Genomic DNA, 17,837 nt, shown 5'->3' on the forward strand with positions numbered 1-17,837 from the left:
TCCACAGGAGACAGGAAATGTAAAGAATAAGTTCAAGTTGAAGTTATATATTAATTTGTCTTGTGAAATTGAGTTCTAAAATATAGCATTTTTTTAGACATTTTAAGGAAACGCCTAGCCTGTTCTTGTGTTTTAAGATTGAAGTCATGAAACAGGGGTCAAACACGAAAACAAAAGCTTTAAAATTTACAGATTATGTCTATTTTTCAAGCCAAGAATGTAATTGAGTGTTGATCCACATCTTGCGATTGCCCACATATTTCAAAACAGCATATCCATGTTGTTTTAGGAAGAAAACAAAGAAAAAGAAAAGTATTTTTGTAAGATTCAGCCATATTAAAAGGAGATGGGCTATGCACTTCATCTTGTTACCTCTGTGGCATCCTTTCAGTCGAAGGACTGCAAAGTCATCTCCAAGCACTGGTACTGATGTTACTAAATGTTGATACCAAGATGTCAGTTGCTATATCAGTTCTGTAGACAAATAGACAATAATCACTGAAAAAATGTCACATAATAATAATTAACAGATGATATAAAATTGCTTTGAATCAAGACTAAGAACCACCTCATCATATTATAAGCTTGAGTAAATATCTACCATAAAGAAATACTGTAACTTTCTAATAATATTTACTCGTTTGTGACCAGCAAGAGCTGTTTCTTTTTTGAATTCTAGCTCTAACTCCATTATGTTCTTGTGAGAGTCTGTTGCCTCCAGGAGCTTCTTGCACCCAGAAATGTCAATAGTTGTAAACCAAGATGAGCCAGACAAAATGAGGATACACGAAGTCAGCAAGGGTTTTGTGCAAATGTGCAAAGTGCTTTTATTTATTTAAAAAATCAGAAAACAATGTTTAAAAGTTCAAAAAGATCTTCTATAAATAGTCAATAAATAAATAATCCATAAAATTCAAAGGTATCAAGTGGAGGTTAAAAAAATCAATAAATAATTCCATTAAAACAAGGATAAAATCTATGGCAAACATCCTGCTTTAAAACCACAAGCCTTGGTGCTTCTCCCTAAAATCTAACATCTCTCTGACTTACCCTATGCGGATTCCTTTAGCAAGAGGTGAAGTCTCCTGGCAGGTGAAGGCAATCATTTAATCCAGCTTGAGACCCTATTGCTAGTCTGTTGGCCTTTGCATGTCTGTTTGCCATGCCAAGCTTTGCTCCTCACTCCTTCCATGATGTAGTCCATTCAGCTTCTGGGAAAGCCTCCCAGAGCACCTAGTCACTCCTGCTCCAAAGAATCCTCAGCAGTATGAACCCCTCTGGCCTCCTGTTGAGTATCTGGCCATACGCTCCTCACCCGTGGCACTTTTTCCTGCCCATGCCTGCCTTCTCTTATTAATCGCACCATTTCCCATCCTGTTCCTGCTCTTTTCTCCATCCTTCATTCCTTTAACCTCCATGCCTTTGTTCTGGTTCTTTTTTTTCTCTCATTTTGATCTTCATTCTCATTTTCGATCAGCCCCTTTTCTATCATACAGACTCCTTTTATAACTCCCATTGTGGTGAATGAGGTACTGGACTGACCCTCTCACATTTGTATGTGAATGCACAATCAGCCAAGCAGCCCAATCAACCCCAGAGTTTCACATGCACATGAACCCACACCCGTTTGAAGCATGTCTGCTCCTGGACTCAATTATGTTATTTATAAAATCATGCTTCGCCATGGACCTCTTATCACAGCTCTCTGTTTTATAGTGGAGTTTTCTCCTTAGTTTAGGATGTTGGGCTAAACACTGAGGAAGCATGGACCATGGAGTAGAGCAGGGGTGTCAAACTCAATTGCATAGGGGACCAAAATCCAAAACACACTTAAGGTCGCGGGCCGAACAGGATAAACATTTATTGAACACACTAAAACTAAACTTTTAAAACTTTAAAACTTTTAAAACTTAACTTTTTTGAACATAAATATGAATAAAAACAGACAGGAATATTATTCCGGAATAAATCAACTCAAACCTTAAATAACTTATAATATTTTGCTCTCCATAAAAATATATCTTGTCTAAATTATACAAGTTAGAAATAAAGTAAACTTTAAAAGAACAAACATTCAAATTTATTTACTCTTATGTCATTTTATATAAAAAATAAACTTAAATTTTAAATATCCCAAAAGATTTTGCTCTCCATAAAATATATCCTGTCAAAATTATACAAATTCAAAATATGAACATGCTGCATAACAAAACCTGGAAATATAAATAAAATTTGTGCTTTTTAGCAATAACAAATCAAATCATTCAGTTGTCTTTGCTCTTATGTCATTTTATCAGAGCTGGACACCTGGCATCTTTTCTTGGCAACAAGTTCATTTATGTTTGGTGTGAGGTTCTGTGTTGTGGAGATTCTCAGGATGGACTGCAGGTACTCATCAGTGAGACGACTCCTGTGTGCTGTTTTGTTTCTCACACAGATATGTGCTACCAAACATGCACAAGGTTCGAGCCTCATGTAGACTGAGCTGGAGTATTTCTGCAGGAATGGAGTGAATAAACTGTGTGGGCCCTGCAGTATCGTACTTTGCCTTCAGTGTGCCATTACACTGCAGCTAAATCAGCTCCATCTGAATCTGCACAGGTGCAGTTTCCACATCGACGGCAAATGGGTTGCGAAGCAACTCAAAATTCTTTTTTTGTTCTTCAAAGTCACCAAAGCGCCATGCGAACTCAGTGCGCTCAGTTTATCAGCAAAAGGCGTATTTGGGAACACCGGTGTGCCGACTTGGTTCAACATTACTTGGCAACAGGGAAAGTGGGGCAAGTTGCACTGGTGGATTTGAGTCTCCCATAAAAGCAGCTTCACTTGAAATGCCTTCATTGTGTCATACATGTCAGTGATCATGCAGTCACGACCCTGGAGCTGGAGGTTTAAGGCGTTGAGATGAGCTGTTATGTCAGCCAGAAATGCCAACTCGCATTTCCACTTTTCATCCCTAAAATTGGTGGAGTCTTTTTCTTTACTGTTCATGAACTGACAGATTTTATTGCTGAGCTCAAAAACTCTGTTGAGAACTTTTCCCTGACTTAGCCAACGCACCTCTGTATGATAATGAATGTCAGCAAACTCTGAATCTATCTCCCGCATAAAGGACTGAAATTGCCGGTGATTTAAACCTTTAGCTCAGATAAAGTTTATGGTTTGTGTTACAGTGCTCATTACATTGTCCATCTTCGGGACTTTGCCACATAGTGCTTCCTGGTGTATGATGCAGAGATATGCCGTTAACTCACCAGTACAGTTCTCCTCCTGCATCTTTACTCGCATCCTTCCCACTAGTCCACTTTTTCACTACACATAGATGGTGCTCCATCAGTTGTAAATGCAATAAGTTTGTCCCAGGGCAGTTTCATGTTGGTTATACTTTGACTTACATTTTCAAAAATGTCTTTTCCAGTCGTTGTCCCGTGCATCGATTTAATGTCCATTATTTCCTCTGTAACCCTCAAATTGGAGTCCACTCCACGGATGAAGATGGCCAGCTGTGCAGTATCAGTCATGTCAGTACTTTCACCCACAGCAAGAGAGTATGCAATAAGGTATTTTCTTCTTTCAATCAACTGTGTTCTTAAGTCAGTGGCCATCTCACAAACTCGATCAGCAATCATATTTCTACTAAGGCTTACATTTGCCAGCATCTGCTTTCTGTCTGGACATAAGACATCAAACACCTTGATCATGCAGCTCTTCAGAAATTCTCCCTCGGTAAATGGCCTGGCTGATTTGGCGATCTCCTCTGCCATGATAAAACTTGCTTTCACAGCAGCTTCACTTTGCTGAAGTGTCAGATTCTTCTTTAACTCTTCTGCTTTCTGCTTTGCATTCAGGTCTTTCAGGTTATCCTGATGTTTTGTCTCAGAGTGCCGTCTTAGATTAAATTCTTTAATTACAGGCCACATTAGCTCCACAAATGAGACACACAGGTTTACCGGCAATGTCAGTAAACATATACTCAGCCTCCCATCGGTTTTTAAAGGCACTGTTTTCAGAATGAACTTTTCTCTTCAGCATCGTGAAGGCTAGCTTCGCAATAACTTGCAGCATCATAAGCTAGACTTGATTAACGCGGGAAGTGTTCGGCAAGGCAGCTGAAGCACTGCATTATGGGATCTGTAGTTTATTGTGTTACCAGCGCTTCATATCGCTGGGCCATTAATAACAATAATATATAAAATGATCTTGCGGCCCGGATATAATTACACGCCAGACCGGATGTGGCCCGCAGGCCTTGAGTTTGACACATATTGAGTACAGCATAGTAGACTGGTAGGCAGCCCACAAGCTACTTAAGAAATCTAACCGTTTAATGGCTTTTGTGGGTCCATATATACAGAGTGTGTGACATAAAAAATATGCCATTGACTTGGTCTCGTCTGATGCGAGAGATGGACGTCTGAAGTGGAGCTCCGCTAGCAGTGGTGCTATTTTTCATATTATTTGCTTATTATTCTGAGATATCCTGTATTTATTCAACCCGAGAGGGACTGCTACAGTATATGTAAGCACATATAAACATGGCCAACAAGAAGGGGGGTTCGAAAGAATCGAAAACTAAAGCTACATCCAAGCTGCGATCAGCAAGCCCCAGTTCAAGATACGGCCTATCAGAGACAGACCTGGATCAGATGGGCGAAAGCACAGACTCCTTGGGACCACGGTCTGCTACATGAGAGCGAAAAGGGGAGCGAAGGTGCGATCGTAAGTGCAGAGGTGGATAGCTCGCCGATTGGAGAAGATTACCTGAAACTGGAAAAGGCCGGGAAGTCCGCGGCTTCAATTACGCAATTACGCGAGCCATCAGCAAAGTCTGCTGCTTCATCTACGGTACAAGAAGGCACAATTGAACTATCTGAACTGAAGGTGTTGCTCGCTGAGCTCACGCAAGATATAAAGAAAAGCGAGAAGGCTAATGAGAAAGCAACGGCAAAGGCACTTGAGAGACTGAAACAGGAATTGAAACAGGAGATGAAACAGGCCAATGAATGGCTGCGACAGGAATTCCAACAGGCAAATGAAAGGCTGCGACAGGAATTCCAACAGGCAAATGAAAGGCTGCGTCAAGAGGTGCAACTTGAGCTTCGACAGGTGCTGGGTAAAATTGAAGAACGCATTCAGGAAAACTCGGTTAAACTGAGCTCGCTTACTGATCAATTTGAGGATTTCAAGGAGACATTCACGAATCGGATTGAAATTGCCGAACATTTAGCTGCCAGTGCCGAGGAAAGAGCAGCAAATGTCATCTCTGAATGCAAAAAACTCGGAGAAAAACTTGGAGACTGGCTGCTTTAGAAGATGGGAGTAGAAGATATAATGTCAGAATTGAAGGTCTGCCGGAAAATCGAGAAAGTTCAAACCCTGTGAAATTCGCAGCTGAACTTTTTTCTAAAAACATCGGGGGCGACTTTAAAGCAGAATCTGAGATAGCAGCGCTTACAGCGCGCTGATCAAACACCGTCAGACCCGACCAAGATCTTTTATAGTTCGTTTTGAACGATTATCATTTAAGCTAGAGGTGATGGCACTCCTCAGAAACAAGGAAGATATTATATATGAAAATAACCACATTCGTATCTTCCTGACTTCTCTCCAGCAACAGCTATTAAACGCTAGGCCTTCTATAATATTAAACAGCGGCTACGGCAAGCCAGTGTCAAATACAGCCTCCTGTATCCGGCAAAACTGAAAGTGGAATGGCAGGTCAATTTCTATGTCTTCGCTAGCAAGGAAGAAGCAAAAATGAATTAAGAAAGCTGATTTCGGGACTATTCTGATACATAATAGTGAGTCATGGCGGTAAATGATAAATGATAAAGCTAGGATTAATAATCTACTGTCTGATCTATTCGTTTTAAAATACGGGTTTTTTATCAGCATATATTCTCATATATTCTTATTATTACTTAGTATTACTAGGGCTATCTGTTTATGTTTTATTGTGCTTAATTACTTTTTCCTCCTTTTTTTTTCCTTTTCTTTTCTAATTATTTCATCTCTACCCTAAACGAGACTGTTCAATATCATACCCTTGGTTTACTGTTATTGCTATTACTGCATTAAGACTTGTTATGCTTATTTTGGACACATCTTTAACACCATCACCTGGGTTTATTATCTGGGTGTATCATCTTAATGCACTAAAATTGCTGAAGACTATATATATATTTTAAAGACTATATTGGTAACAGATATCTCTATCTTTGAACCCTAAAGCGCCATTGCATGGGGGCTTGTTGTGCTTTGGACGTGCTCTCTCTCTGGGTATGTCAGAGGACTGGGACTGCGTGAAGTGGGTTTTAGCCTCACTTGGGGAGGCAAAAGGGAGGGTGGGGGTTAAGGGGAAGAGAAAGAGAGCAGGCTTGATCTATACCTAATCTATCATCTCAATCTTTATAATTATAACTATCAACGTAATAATAAGCTGCATGGCAACAACTCTTGGGGAAATAGGAAATTAAGACCTAAACTATCTCACTTCCAGTTAAGACTATAAAATGACATCAAAAACTCAGAATCAGTGTCTCCATGATGGGACAGTTAACTTCGTAAGCTGGAATGTTAAAGGCCTGAATCACGAATTAAAGAGAAAGAAAGTACTTTCTCACCTAACAGGTCTAAATGCTAAGATAGTATTTTTACAGGAAACCCACTTACTAAGCAAGGATCAGTTCCGCTGCAAAAGACTGGACTGGCCAAATGTTCCATTCTAGTTTTACGAAGAAAACTAGAGGTGTGGGAATTCTCATACATAGAACAGTACCATTTGTAGCATCAGATGTAGTATTGGATCCTGAAGGGAGATATGTAATGGTCATGGGAGACTTATCTAACTGTAAAATGATTTTGATAAATGTTTATGCACCTAATGTTGATGATAAGGAATTTATACAAAATTTATTTGCATCCATTCCCAATCTGAACACTCATAAAGTTATAATGGCTGGGGACTTTAATTGTGTTTTAAATACATTTCTAGATAGAACTTCCTCCACAGGGGTTTATAACTGATCACAACTTATCAGATCCCTGGAGGTTTTTAAACCCAAATTCAAGAACATATTCTTTCTACTCACCAGTACATCATTGCTACTCAAGGATTGATTACTTCTTTATAGACAATAACTTCTTGCCTAAGATTAAATCTTGTAAATACGATGCTATTGTTATTTCGGACCATGCACCTATGATCTTGGAGCTGAAATTACTAAGCCCCATACACTCACCCGCAGATGGCGCCTCAATCCGCTTCTATTAGCTGACGAGAATTGTACTGAATTTATATCCAAACAAATCAAATTCTTTCTAGAGACAAATACATCCCCGAGATCTCTGCAGGAATACTCTGGGAAACTCTTAAGGCCTTCTTAAGAGGACAGATTATCTCATATCTTTCCCACAGAAATAAATCCGAAGCGAAGAAAGTAGCAGAGATAAAAAGCGAAATTACTAAAATAGATGAAGAACATGCCAGACTACCAAGCGAGACTCTACATAGAGGAGGCAGGCTCTACATTCAGAATTAAACCTCTTGACAACTAAAGAAACTGAACAACTAATTTACAAATCCAGACATCATTATTATGAACATGGAGAGAAAGCTAATAAGCTTTTAGCTCAACAAATTCACAAGCAAGAAGTATGCAACGCAATCTTGGTAATCACTAACACGAACGGAGATAAAATCATCGAACACAAAAATATAATGCACACTTTCAGAGACTACTATAAATCCCTATATACTACTGAGTTTAAAGAAGACAATATACAATCTAATGCATTTCTGGATACATTACAGATACCACAAATTGACGCTTTTAGTGTGGAGGAACTTGATAAACCTCTGGCATTATCAGAATTACTAGATGCTATAAAGTCACTCCAAGGTGGAAAAGCAGCAGGCCCTGATGGCTACCCTGCTGAGTTTTACAAGAAATTCTCCGCTCAGCTAGCTCCCTCCTATTAGCAACATTTACAGAAGCCAGTTTCTTCCACAAACCTTTCGCCAAGCACTAATCACTGTCTTTCCAAAACAAAATAAGGACTTATTACAATGTGCATCATACAGACCAATTTCACTTCTGAATAACGACGTTAAAATACTCTCTAAAATCATAGCTAGAAGGATGGAGAAAGTGCTCCCTCGTAATATCACAAGACCAAACTGGATTTATTAGGGGCCGACACTTATCTTCAAATCTTCACGCCTGTTTAATGTAATATACTCACCAACTAAATCAAACACCCCAGAAATATTATTATCATTGGATGCAGAAAAAGCATTCGACATGATTGAATGGAAATACCTTTTACTATTTGGAGAAGTTTGGGTTTGGCCCGAACATTTGTGCATGGATTAAATTACTGTATACTAACCCAGAAGCTTCAGTTTGCATCAATAACATTTGCTCAGACTACTTTAAACTAGAACGTGGCACAAGACAAGGATGCCCTTGTCACCACTGCTGTTTGCATTGCCATTGAACCACTGGCAATACATTGTCGAAATACTGATCAGATAAAGGGGATTAGCAGAGAAGGACTGGAACAGAAAATCTCATTATATGCAGATGACATGGTACTGTATATATGACCCAGAAAATTCTGTGCCTGCAGTCTTAGCAGCACTCACAGAATTTCAAAAGATCTCTGGTCTCAGAATTAATCTGAATAAAAGTGTACTCTTTCCAGTGAATTCTCAAGCATATAATATTAGATTAGACACCCTACCTTTTATCATTGCAGAACAGTTTAAATACCTGGGGTAAACATCACAAGTAAACATAAAGCTCTTTATCAACAAAATTTTCTCGTCTGCATGGAAAAAATTAAACAAGACTTGCATAGATGGTCAACCCTTCATCTCACACTAGCAGGAAGAATTAACACTGTTAAGATGAATATTCTTCCTAAGCTCCTTTTTATTTCAAAACATCCCAATATACATTAATAAATCATTCTTTAAGCAATTAGATTCAACAATAACCTCATTTATTTGGAATTCAAAACATCCACGCATCAAAAGAGCGACCCTACAAAGACAAAAGGCAGAAGGCGGCATGGCTCTACCTAACTTCCAGTTTTATTACTGGGCAGCAAATATACAGTCGATAAGAACCTGGACACAAATAGAAGAACATACACAGGCATGGACCGCAATAGAAGTAAAATCCTGCAGTACTTCTTTGTATTCCTTGCTCTGTGCTCCAATAAACACACGTTATCGGCAATACACTAATAACCCAATTGTGCTCCACTCACTTAGAATCTGGAACCAATGTAGAAAGCATTTTAAGACGGAGAAGCTTCTATCTGTGGCACCCTGCAAAGAACCACCTCTTTCAACCTTCACAAACATATGCAGTTTTAATATCTGGAAAAATTTGGAATTAACTTGCTTAGAGATCTTTATATAGACAACGTCTTTGCATCCTATGAACAATTACATTCCAAATTTAACATTCCAGCTACACATTTCTTTCACTATCTTCAAATCAGGAACTTTGTTAAACAGAACCTTCCAGATTTTCCTCATCTTGCACCCTCATCCACTGGAAAAAATATTGCTCAATTTCAAGGAGTTAGACTCCATCTCTACAATATATAAAATCATTTTACAATCCCTTCCTTTCAAAGATCCAAGAGGACACTGGGAAAAGATCTTTCAATTAATATATCAGAAAAGGAGTGGAAAGTAGCAATGCAGAGAATTCACTCGAGCTCCATATGCGCAAAGCATACAATTATACAACTCAAAATTATATATCGAGCACATCTGTCTCGACTAAAACTCTCCAAAATGTTTCCAGGGCATGATCCAACCTGCAACGTTGCAACCAAGCCCCAGCCTCACTGGGTCACATGTTCTGGGCCTGCACCAAATTAACATTATTCTGGACAAAAATTTTAATTACCTCTCCAGACAGCCTTGGACTTACAATCCCTCCTAACCCATTAACAGCTGTGTTTGGGGTTCTTCTAGAGGGCTTAAAGTGGAGAAAGACAAACAAATTGTGATTGCATTCACTACACTGTTGGCACGTAGACTTATTCTGATAAACTGGAAGAACCCAAACTCTCCTCTTTTAAGTCAGTGGGAAACCGATGTGTTATATTACAGTATTTGAAATTGAAAAAATCAAATACTCAGTTAGAGGATCCGTATAGACCTTTTTCAAAACATGGCAGGATCTAATCAGTAATATTTTAAAATACGTTTATAAAGCACAGAGAATTTATTAATTTAGGTATTTTACAAGCCTTAAATTTTACACGTTTGGCTTGCTCTCTCTCTCAGGGTGGGGATCGATCTGTTCTTAACTCAATTCTTCTTTTTGTAAAAACTTGATTGCTTTGTATGGATTGTAATAAAATTAATAATAAAAAAAATATGCCATTAAAATCTTCAAATGTTCAAACTCACAAGAATAAACTAAGCAATTTACAGTTCAAAAGTGTATCTGTTGCTTAGATGGAATATCATGAAACTAACATTAATTAACCTGCCTGCAATAAGGACACCTGAATAAACAGCCAGCAATTAGAAACTTGGACCTTTTGCCTTATTAAAACAGAGTCTCCTTAAACGTTTAACCTCTGGACTCTAAATCCCATTTTAAGCACACTCATGTGTATATTTTTAATGACTACTATAGTCTGATTTAAAATTCTGTATAACCTTTTATCTTTTAGATCATTTTTCCAGGATCTTAAAAAAGTGATTGTTTTTGGAATTTATTAGCCTGGGCTAATTAGGATTAGAAGGGGCATTAGCCTGGGAAAGAAAACACAGGTGTATTGCAGACAGGTTAGATTATTGATTAGACAGGTAATTATCTGTTAAATATATGCAAGGAAAGGTCTTTTTAAGTGGGATTCGTGCTTGCTGAAAATTAAGGGAAAAATGAGAGAGAGAAGATAATATCATCACCCAGACAAGACATCTGCATTTTTCCAAAGAAATCAGCAAGAGACAAAATTCTGAAACAACTATGCACCCAGACTTAAAAAGATTCTCATTCTTCATCATCTATATCCTTGCAGAAAGTTATCATTAAAATAATCTTTTAAAAATATATTTTCCTACTTTTGCTATTACTGTTTATACTGTGTTGTATTAATATAGTTTTATATTTTTTATTTTATATCTTTTGATTGGGTCAAGGTTTATTGTTTAAAGTGCACATAGTGTGGGTGATTGCCATATTCCTAGGGGTTAGTCACTTAGGATGTCTCCAATAAAAAGCAACACGGTGAGTGGGCATGCACTTTATAAATTGGCATAGTTGTACAATATGTTATTTGGTCTGCTTGTGCGGAGCTAGTAAGTCTCTTTACTTGAAGCAGCTGTTCACATGCAGATAAAGCTACACATGGTGCTCTATAAAATAAAATGCTCAAAAAAATTAAAGGAACACTTTGAAAACACATCAGATCTTAATGGGAAAAAGAAATCCTCCTGGATATCTATACTGATATAGACTGGGTAATGTGTTAGAAACGAAAGGATGCCACATCGTTTGATGGAAATGAAAATGATCAACCTACAGAGCCCTGAATTCAAAGACGCCCTAAAAATCAGAGTGAAAAAATTATGTGGCAGGCTAGTCCATTTTGCCAAAATTTAATTGCAGCAACTCAAAATTGTACGCAGCACTTTGTATGGCCCCTGTGTTCTTGTATACATGCCTGACAACATCGGTGCATGCTTCTAATGAGATGACAGATGGTGTTGTGGGGGATCTCCTCCCAGATCTGGACCAGGGCATCACTGAGCTCCTGGACAGTCTGAGGTGCAACCTGGTGGCATTGGATGGACCAAAACATAATGTCCCAGAGGTGTTCTATTGGATTTAGGTCAGGAAAGTGTGGTGGCCAGTCAATGGTATCAATTCCTTCATCCTCCAGGATCTGCCTGCATACTCTCACCACATGAGGCCAGGAATTGTCGTGCACCAGGAGCCACTGTACCAGCATAGGGTCTGACAATGGGTCCAAGGATTTCATCCTGATACCTAATTGCAGCCAAGGTGCCTTTGTCAAGCCTATAGCGGTCTGTGTGACCCTCCATGGATATGCATCCCCAGACAATCATTAACCCACCACCAAACTGCTCATGCTGAATGATGTTACAGGCAGCATAATGTTCTCCATGGCTTCTCCACACTTTCACTTCTGTCACGTGCTCAGGGTGAACCTGCTCTCATCTGTAAAAAGCACAGGGCACCAGTGGTGCATCTGCCAATTCTGGTATTCTATGGCAAATGCCAATCGAGCTGCATGCTGCTGGGCAGTGAGCTCAGGGCCTATTAGAGGACATGGGGCCTTTGGGTCACCCTCATGAAGTCTTTCTGGTTGTTTGGTCAGAGACATTCACACCAGTTGTAGCAACCGCTAGAAAAACGCACGCGGTTCCTACACTTCACAACCCAAAGGGAAGTGGATGATAAAAGAAAGTTAAAGCAGCATTACCATATTCGGTCCTCGGCCCCTTTTGTCCCCTATGCACGTCCTTGTATAACTGGAAAAAAAAAATCTCACGCAAAGGAAAGTGGGAATGAAAATATATTCACATTTACTATTTACATTTACGTGCCCGGTGCCTGAGTGCTCATAGTGAATCCCTTTCCCAGACGCCTCCCCAGCCCCAACCAATCCCCGTTCGACGTAGACAATAAACAAAAGAAAATAATAATAATAATAATGATAATAATAATAATAATAATGTTCTCCGAAATATCAAAAAAGAAAAATGTACTTAATCCACCTATAAGGAAAATAAATCCAGTTCAGTTCCTTCGGTGGCAACGGCTTCTCCTCGGACTATCACGAAGGAAATGCAAATTCCGAATCTGACTCACCAGACGGGAGCACCCGGAGAACACCAACCTGGCCTCTTCTCGTGGATTCGTCTACACCACTACACCAATTATGGTCAACCAATGTGAAGTCACACGTAAATTATTATTATTTTTTTAATCCAGTGTGGTATTTAAGACAGTTTTTCTCTGCTCCATCACAGTTTATAAATGAATTAGACAATTCTACATAATTCTGTTTCACACATTGCCTTAATTTGTCTATGATCCAGGCATTTTTAAGGTGGAAATGACAAGAAATTTTAAGTAATAAAAAAGTCAGTTTTATGCAAAAATTAAATTGGTTTTGACACCACATATATGCAGTGTATACAAATGTAGTGACGTGTGCTTGCTGAATTTGTGTTAAGCTAAAAATCAAAGTTGTAATTCAACATAGCTTTATTATATCTTTAAACAGTTAAAAGCCTTGGAGCAGCAGCAAAGGATGCAAGTGAAAGTGCTGCCAGTATTCATTAGCATAGGTATTGTCATGCAGAATTAGGAGTTTTCCCCCAAACAGTATATAGCAGTTTGTTAGTAAATTAAAGGTTACAGACCTACATTTATGTATAAGGACATTAATGGTGATTCATCAAATTAGTTCTTTATGGTTTATAGGACTCTGGGTGTAATGAACAATATGTATATGAAAGAATAATTAAACTTAATTGTGAAGCTCTCCTTCAAACAAGGCAACAAGTAACTTATAATTTTATCGCCGATGAATGGTTATATTTTCTACATATAATAATGAAATGTATTAATACAAAAGGTCATTAAATCATGGATTGAATGTATTAAATTCAATAATTAATTAAAGAGTGCTTATGACTTGTGCAAATAACCAAAGTCTAGGGGATCTTTTGTTTATTGCCTTTTGTTGTTTCATTTTTATACATTTAATGTAATTATTGGCATGTTTTTAACCAAGCAGGTGTTTTGGGTAATCAACATAATGTAAAATTTAAGATTCTACTGTATATTTTTTTTACTTCCTGATGTAGAAAAATTTTTGAATTATTTTATCAAAGCCAAGAGATTCTAAATACATTTATTTCCCTTATTTAGAAATTACACTAAGGTGTCTGCACCAATCCTCCCTGAAGATAAAGATAGCACAACAGAAGAGGAGACTGTGGACATTGTGGAATGGCAAGGTTTACAATGGTTTAGGAAACACTTAATATTTTTAACAATTAAAATACCACAAATGACTTTCTGCCTGTCACCACAGATGTGATTATACTTTATTTCAATCTCACCCTGATGATGTACATGTAAGGCTAATTGAGGATTTTAAGTTAACCCTTAATGATGGATAACTGCACAGTGCAGGACTGGATGAAGTAGGATTGATAAAGTCAAGAGGAAATTTCCAATGCATCCTTCCTTCACTCCTGCCAAAAGCTGTAGCAAATTAAAAAAAACTACAATTTTTTACTACAATAAATCAATAATCAATACAAATAAATTAATCCTCAAAGAAGGTGTGTCAGGAGCAGAGAATGTCAGAGAGAGAGAGAGAGAGCGAGAGAAAAGCAAACAATCAAAAAATCAATACGTGCTTTTGGGCTTTTAAGTATGCCGAACCACCGTGATAAAGTGGCATTTTTTTAGAGGAGCGTCCGTATCCTCTAGGCAAACAGCCTCTGTGCAAACAGCCCCTCTGCTCACACCCACTCTGTCAGGCACAGAGATTGTCAGAGAGAGTGAGAGAGACAGAGAAAAGCAAGCAATCAAGCACTGCGCGGGAAGCATATCGTATATCATTGAGGAGTTTTATTTAATACGTAATACATGCTCTGACTGGGTAGCTTCTAAGCCATCCGCAAATAGCATTCCTTGTATGAAATTAACTGGGCAAACAAACTGAAGAAGCATGTACCATAAATTAAAAGACTCATTGTTCACAGAAATCCGCGAACCAGCAAAAAATCCGTGATATATATTTAGATATGCTTACATTTAAATTCCGCGATAGAGTGAAGCCCCGAAAGCCGAAGCGCGATATAGCGAGGGATCACTGTACCTCTAAATCCATTTCAGAGGTTGGGTTACTTCCTGTATGACAGTGTCTCCCATCTTGTATTTATAATTGATGTTCATTTTGTCCACATGTAGCACTTTGTACTTTCCTACATTGATCTGCATTTTCCAGGTGTTCACTCAGTTTTGAAGTTTGTCCAGCTCATTTTGAATTATTTTTGCTGCCTCCTCAGTGTCTGCCATTCCTCCAGTTTTAGTGCCATCTGTGAATTTGACAAGTTTACTAACAATAAAAGAATCAATGTCATTAATATAAATTAGAATAATTAGTGGTCCAAGGACAGACCCCTGAGTAACTCCACTGATGACTTTGCTCCACGTGGAGCATTCTGCTCTTATCTGTACCCTTTGTCTCCTGCCGGTTAGCCAGAGATCCAGTTTTGTAGGTTACCTCTGACGCCTAAAGTTTCTAGTTTCAAAATGAATCTTTGTTGTGGGACTGTAGCAAATGCTTTATGAAAGTCTAAGTAAATTATGTCGTATGCTTTATTTTTCTCAACTATTCTAGTAGCTTCTTCAAAAAAATCTGAACAATCATAAATCCGTGCTGGCTGTTACTATTTAGAATGTTATTTTAATTTAGGTAATTTTCTAATTTATTTCTTATTATAGTTTACATGACTTTGCTTGGCACAAAAGTAAAACTAATTGGTCTGTAATTACTAGGATCCATTTTGTCTCCCTTCTTGAAGACTGGAGTCACATTTGCAACTTTCCAGTCCTCAGGTCTTCTCCTTTCTGAAGTGACTGCCGAAATATCTATATATATAATTCACTAGGCAAGAAAACCATGGAAAGCACGAAAGTGGATTCACTGAGCTGCCGACAAGCAAGACACCTATGGCGCACGCAAGAAGGAGCCACGCCCACCAACTCCTGGCACCTCCGAGCCACGTTGACTGTTCATAGAGACATGTTTTTTCGCGGAGGTGAATCGCCATATGCAGTGTGTAAAACGTTTTGCGAGGGGTATCCAATGGGATCCTTAAAACAATCCTTTCCAACTGAGGTTAAAACACAATGAAGTAAGCAGTCTTTAAAAACCAAGTTTTTGGTTACAATGCACGACCGCGTGCACCGTAGCAAACTGTTTTATACCCTACATACAGCAATTCGCATCAGCGACAAACATGCGTCTTCTTCACTCACGGACATTTATATGTTGCTCTCTCCAGAGTTCCATCTTTTCATTCACTTTCTGTTGTATCCTCAAACCCTCCGTTTTTAGACAACTGTGTCTTTCCAGAAGTGTTCAACCATCAATAAATAATTATGCGGCATTTATTATGCCGCGGCTTCATTATTGTGTTGTATTTTGTTCTCTCCAGAGTTCCATCTTTTCATTCACTTACTGTTGTTTTCTCACACCAACCCATTTTAGACAACTGTGTCCTGTGACAACTCATACACTCCCAATGGTTGCGTCCCTACCTTTTGTGCACACCCCCCTCCCACCTCACTACTACCGTGGTCGGGTGTCTTGGTGGATTATATATAGAAAAGCAGCCAAAACCGCACAGAGCAATGAAACATCTACGTGAGTCACATGTGCATCTGGACTGTGTAGAGACGACAACGACTCCAGTGACGAGTTGGAGGTGGGCACATGAGCGGGCAGTGCATACTGAACGAGAAAACAGCAGACTAGCATGACGGAGGGAGCCGAGAGGACGCCCTTCTCCTCTCCTGCCGTTCCACACGTGCCTGAGCGCACTGCACTCGCATCCCTCCGTCTGGCAGGACAAGGCACAATGGTGGTCCGCCAGTTTTCAGTCACGGACGGTTGTGTGTTGCTTCATTCCGTGCATTGTTAGAATGTTGCTTTTCTTGCTGATTTATTACATTACCGATTTTTCAAATGTTAATTTTCTCCCTGTGCTTAAAAATCATTAAAAAATCGGCCTGATTATGCGGCGTACGGTACGCCGCGGGTTGGCTAGTGCCTAATAAAGGTTTACACATGACACCTTTAATTTCTTTCAATACCATTGGTAAGATGCCATCAGGTTCCAGGGGCTATATTAGTCTCAATTGTATTGAGGGCTTGAAGCACATCTGACTCTTCAATTTCAAAATCTATGAACTCAAAGTTTGTTTTCACTTCTGCATGAGGCACTTATTTCTTCCTTTATAAATGCTTGGGTGAAATATTTGTTCAGTTTGATTGCTATCTCCTTCTCATGTTTAATGATTTTTCCATTTGTTTTCCTAAAGTTTCTTAAATTCCCTTTATATCATCTTTTTACTAGAGTATTACTGAAAACACTGGTCAGAATATCTGGCTTTTTTAACTTTTCTTGTTAATGATCGTTTTAGTTTTACTTTTTAAATAATGCTCCTATTTATCCATTTTGGAAAATTCTTTAGTCTTTTTGTTTTATTGGTTTTCAAAATAAACATATTTTAAACCTGGATCAGAAGATCTCTGAAGTGACTGAGTTTTTGCTTTTGCTTTTGATCTTTTATAAGTTCTTCCTCATCCCCACAAAAGTCTGCTTTCCTAATGTTAGAAGTCTTTGTTTTGGTGTACATTTGTGTATTTTCAAAGATTATCTCAAATTATAGCATGTTGTGATCACTGTTGTTTCAAGCATCAGTAATTTCTATTCTTGCTACTTCACCTTTATTGTATAAAAAGTTGAGATCTAGACATGCATCACCATGTGTCGGGAATGAGACAAACTAGGTGAAAAAACTGATATTTGACATTTGCACCATCTCAGTTTCCTCTTTTGTACTCCTGGTATGGGCTTGCTAATCAGTGTTTGGAAAGTTAAAATCACCCATGACAACTACATCCTCTTTATTGCACATACAGTATATCTTATTTGATTAAATAATGTTATTATCTAACATATCAGAATTTGGAGTCCTGAACCAAACTCAAAAAACCAGGGGCCTCATGTATAAACGGTG

At 38.5% G+C, this 17,837-nt stretch overlaps 1 pseudogene; it reads right to left on the bottom strand.

Annotated features, from left to right (window-relative positions):
- Positions 1-2,331: 2,331 nt before the first annotated feature.
- Positions 2,332-4,032, bottom strand: LOC120531256 (annotated as a pseudogene).
- Between the last annotated feature and the right edge of the window lie 13,805 nt (positions 4,033-17,837).

This window comes from Polypterus senegalus, chromosome 6 (genome assembly GCF_016835505.1).
Source record: "Polypterus senegalus isolate Bchr_013 chromosome 6, ASM1683550v1, whole genome shotgun sequence".
NCBI classification, from domain to species: domain Eukaryota; kingdom Metazoa; phylum Chordata; class Cladistia; order Polypteriformes; family Polypteridae; genus Polypterus; species Polypterus senegalus.